The sequence below is a fragment of the Gavialis gangeticus genome, unplaced genomic scaffold (genome assembly GCF_001723915.1).
Source record: "Gavialis gangeticus isolate Ggan-Ray unplaced genomic scaffold, GavGan_comp1, whole genome shotgun sequence".
Taxonomy (NCBI): Eukaryota; Metazoa; Chordata; order Crocodylia; family Gavialidae; genus Gavialis; species Gavialis gangeticus.
In genome coordinates this window covers 46193326-46198905 of record NW_017729029.1, presented here as the reverse complement: position 1 = coordinate 46198905, position 5580 = coordinate 46193326, and positions in this window count along the sequence as shown.

The following is a 5580-nucleotide window of genomic DNA, read 5'->3' as shown; positions in this document are numbered from 1 at the left end:
GGCTGAAGTGTCTCATGGCTCTCAGCCTCTCTTCATAAGGTCTCTTCTCCTGTCCTCTGATTATGCACGTGGCTCTCCTCTAGACTTTCTCAAGCTTCTTCACATCCTTCCTGAATTATGGAGACCAGAATTAGATGCAGTACTCCAGCTGTGGCCTCACCAAAGCCTAATACAGCAGAAGGATGACATCTTGAGATTTACTTGAGAAATATCTATGGATGCAAGCCAAAGTTTGGTTTGCTTTACCAGCTGTGACATCACATTGGTGGCTTATGTTCATCTTTTGGTCAACCATGACCCCCAAATCTCTTTCGGCCTTGGTGTTAGTGAGCGTAGTACTGCCGAGCCTATAAGCGGGCTGCAGGTTTTTTTCCCCAAAGTAGAGTACCTTACATTTGTCGGTCTTGAATGTCATCAGGTTTGTATCTACCCACTTCAGCCTATCCAAGTCAGCCTGCATCACCAGCCCAGCCTCAGGTGTAGACATTGTACCCCAAAGTTTGGTGCCATCAGCAAACTTGGCCAGTCCACTTCTGACACCAGTATCCATGTTGTTGATAAAGAGATTAAAGAGAACAGGTCCAAGGACAGAGCCTTGGAGGACACCACTGGCCACAGAGCACCATGATGATTCGCTTCCATTGACCACCAGTCCCTGAGTCTGGCCTTGCAGCTAATTCCCCAGCCATCAGACTGTGATGTAGCTGAGGCCACAGTTGGCCAATTTTTCCAAGATAAGATCGTGGGACATCAGATCAAAGGCTTTTTTAAAGTCCAAATATATGATGTCAATCTCTTCTCCAGTTGGCTGGCTTATCACTGAATATAGGCTACAGTCTGAGTTAGCTTTACTGAGTTAATATATTAGATGCTGATCAACTCATTAGCTATTTCATAGTGTAGCTATTACACTAAAGATGAAGCTTAGATGCAAGAAACTGAATAGTCACTGTGGCCTGCCAGGAAGAACAAACCATATTGTGTTAGGCATTGCAATGACTGGGCACAGGCCTTGGTACATGTGATGGGGGGTTAGTCCTTCAGGGTTACATTCTATACCCCCTAAATTGAAACACTGGGTTTTATTTTTCCATCACTGCTTACTCAACATCGGTCTTAAATCTCATGAAATGCTCAGTGTGCTATTCACAGTAAATTATTGCAGGGGGTGCTGCATAACAATCCACCCCACTAATCTCTTTGTACTAAATTACAACAAGGGGAGCTGCACACTGCTAATCCCTGATACAGGTGATGTCTATAGCTCACTGATATGTACAGATGACCGAAACTGGTACAATTAATTTGATTGTGTCATTTCATTAATTTCATTATTTTCATTCTTTTACATGCATTTTACATGCATTTTAATTGATTTTTTTCACCAATATCTTTAAACATTTTATTCTTATTCTTTTCATTCCTATCTTTATTTTTATTCTTGTCTTATTTTTTATTTTCCTATTTTATCAAGTAAATTTTATTTCATGTGTAAATCCACTTGTTTTTTGTTTCTTCTCAGTCAAACAACCACCCATACGAACAAGGCACTGAAATTTTCTGAGCACTTATGTGCACAAATCTGCACCCTGTAAATTTATTATATAAATCTTCACATGCATATTGGAGTGTTGTGCACTAACTGGAACTCCAATAATATGCTGCCTGCATTATCTCTCATGGGGGTGGGGGTGTCCCAATTCCGGAAGACACCTGGAACACCCCCCTTCTGCTGCCTCATTCCTGCACTGTTGGGGGTCATTCAGTGTTTCCTTTCCATCCCCAAACTGCTCCTCACATCTCTGTTTGGGTCTCTGTTCCCATAACCCCCCAAGTCCTGGATTCTTTGGGCTAGGGTTATGGAGGTAGATGAAGTTGTTTGTTGCAACATCCTGTAGCAGCTGGCATATCTCATGTATCACCGCCCTGGCCATGCAGGGAGCCATGCCAAACTGATTCCTGATGAAGCGGAGGCTGGTAGGAATTGCCAATTTCATGATGGCCATGGCCACCCTCTTTTCTGGTGCAATGGGGTGACACATGGCAGTGTCCTAGTGTTCAATGTGCAGTGATAGCAGGGAGACTAGGTGCATAAATGTGTCCCTACTCATGCGGAAGTGCTTGAGCCACTGTTGACTATCCAAATCAACAGTGCCATGCGCTCCCACCAGTCAGAGCTGCTCATGTGGGCCCAGACCTTGTGATCAATGCTTTGTAAGTTGATCCATAAAACCCTGTCAGCCTTGAGATCCACAGCTTCCTCTTGGTTCTCCAACTCCAGCTCAAAGCCCGCTGACTGGTATACCATGACCTGAGAACCCGCTACTCTGCATAGATGCCTTTGTAGAAGGTCCATCATAGCCTGCATTGTGTTCAGTAGCAGTATCTCTGCATTATTGAGTGACTCTGTTCTCTCGTTGGACACCTCCAGGGCATCCAACAGCATCTGCTTCTTCTTGCAGATTCCATCAGGGTTCATAGAAGCCATATTGTTATGCAGGACACAACAGTTACTGTTTGCTTAGATTACCACCTGCTTGCACTAAGAGGGTTGAATAGATAGGGCTGTTGAATAGGGTCATTAGCATTATAACAGCCCTGCTCTTTACATTTCAATTTCTGCACACCTTGGGTTCCTGTAACTGCCCCTCCTCTAAAAACATGGGGTGTCCAATGACCCCAGAAACCTGTGATCCACCTAGGGCTGCAGATAATAGTGCTTAGTGGAATGATGAATAGATCCACCATGAAATATCACATCAGTAAACACCCTAACCTGGCAGAAGAAATGTGGGTGTGAAGTCCCCATGCTCTTTTTGAATAAGTCCCATTAGCATATCAAGAGCTATGGCAGACATCGAGGCACCAGAACCACCAAGTAATATTGCAGTCACAAATGTCTGAACTCTCCCTACACTTGGTTTTCAATGACATGCACTCAGCAGAAAAAAGGCATGCACTGAGCAGAACACTGAAATGGTTGAACCCTGAATTAAGGGTTGTTGAATAGGGACATTAGCATTAACAGCCCTGCTCTTTACATATAAATTCCTACACACCCCAGGTTCCTGTAACCACCCCTCCCTTAAAAGGTTGGGGTTTTAGATTTTTGGGGGATTACCCCTGAAATCCATCGAGCACTCAGAGGAAAAAAGGCAGGTACTGAGCAGAAGACTGAATTGATGAACCACAAATTTCCCCCCCTTCAGACCAAATAGAACTTCAGGAGCACAGCTGAGTGACTGATAGATCATTGAAACCTGACAGGCAAAGAATTTTGGGTGTGCACAGCAGCAAGCCATTCGTAGCTATCCTTTTGGACAATGGAGGATCTGTGGGACAATCTGGGGCAGGCTATGGATGTCACAGGTGCTCTGTTAGGAAAGGTCAAATAAGCAGATTTCCATTAGTGCTGGTACTGAGACACAGTCCACTAGGGTGGTGCGAAATGGCACCTTTCCGTTTCACCTTGAGTTTTGACAGTTTGAGGGAACACTGTTTTGTCTCAAATTTAGAGTCGAAACACCCATACTGTTCTGTTCCGTTCCATTGAAACAGAAAGTCTGTTTTGACAGTTTTGAGTTTTGCTGGGGATGGGGATGGGGTGTCAGCCCAGCACTAGATCACACTGCCTCTTGCTCCCAGTGCGATCTAGTGCGGGGCATTGGGAAGCAGCCCAGCTGGGCTGCCTCCTGCCCCCGGCGTGATCTAGCGTGGGATACCGGAAAGCAGCCCAGCTGGGCTGCCTCCTTTCAGATCTTGCGCTGGGATGGGAAGTCAGCCCAGCTGGACTACAGCTCTGTGAGCTGGACTGACTTCCCATCCCCAACCTATGGTTAAAACATTTCAACTTCCGAAATGTTTCGACCAGCCTCGTTTTGTTTCGAGGCTATTTTGGCCTTTGTTTCATTCTGATTTTGCTGTTTCGATCTCGAAATTGGTCAAAACAGTGTCAGAACGAAATGACTGGTGAAATTTTGCACAGCCCTACAGTTCACACCTGAATAGTTATGCATATGTGGAAATTCAGACCTGCACAAAAAGGTTCCACACACATGTTTATATAACTGCTCTCAGCTGTGGGCAGAAAGCATCTTGTGACTCTGGTCAGAGCATAGCAACCCCTCTCTCAGTGACTCATTTTAGCCCCGAAATATATTCAATGGAGGTGCCAAAGAACACATCTGCCGGGCTTGAAGCAGCAGCCAGATACATCCCTAAGCCATGGCCCCAACTGCTTCCATGAAGAACTGGTAGATTTGATTGATATTTGGAGGGAAAAAAGGGTTCTGGAGCAGCGGGAAAATCAATTAAATAAGACAGGCTACACGGCCATTGCCAAGGAAGTGGAAGTGTACGGTCACAACTGGGATTGGGCACAGTGCCACAGCAAGATGAAGGCCCTGAAATGTGCTTTCCATTGGGCCAAGGACCAGAATTCTTGTTCAGGTGCAGGATGCACGATAGTTCCATTCTATGAGCAGCTGTCCAGCGTTCTCATGAAGGACACAGGCAACGCTTGCCTCTGATACTTCAGGATGATGGAGGTGCAGAAGGCCACAGACAGTCTTGCCACCGCAGCAGGCAGTGATATGCACTGCAAAGCCTTCAGATAACCAGTCAGAGGTGGGAGGTGGGGGGTGGCAGGGGGCGAGTGCCCACAGCATCTGCAGGATGGGGACAGCTGAGATGAAGTTGTCTTGAACATAACCCCGCTCTCCCCAGTGCCTTACCCGCATAACCCAGACAAGGAGGTCACATCAGATTCCACAATGGTACTGTCATTAGAATTGTGAGACATGCCTGTAATTCCAGAGACCCAAAGATCGGTGTTGGTTCTGGAGACACCCGAGAATCCATACCCGGGACCTTATAAGTTACAGGGAAGGGGCATTGGATCGGTTTGGGTGACTAGGGCTTACATGGATCTAGCCCCGCTTTTGTGCTAAGGTCAAGTCCAGCAAGGCAGGAGGAGGGGTGTTAATTTTGTAAGCAGCAAATATGTCTGCTGCTTGCAGGCATGCAATGATTTGCTTACATGGGAGTGGATGTGCTATGCCCTCTCAAAGTTGCTTGTGGAGGGAAGCATTAATTCATTTAGCAGCAGGAATATGTGCTGCTGAGAGATGTACAATGAACTCCTTAGTGAAAGGGGGAGACATCTGGATTCTTACATAATCATCCTTTGCAGATGGCTGCATTAATTTGCCAGGTAGCAGGGAAGCTGTTTAGCAATTGCCAATAGTTTATCTGCTACAGGTAGTAGGGGTGAGATCTTTGACCATGAACACCTTCCCCCACCCCCCATTCCTGTTACCAGCTACTGCATCCATGGTAAGGCGGAGATGGGCACCCGAAGTATGAACGCCAGCATGGACCAGAGATGAATGAAGTGTGAACACCACTGCAGGCAGGAACAGTCAAGAGAAAGCATCATGGAGGTTTTGGTGGCAGCCATTGAATCACGAGTACAGTCCACGGATGAATGGTAGGACAAACTCTGGGAGGTGTATAGACAGGTAGAAGAGCAACAGGCAGCAGCTCACTGGGACATCATGGCTAGCACAAGGTAATTCCTTG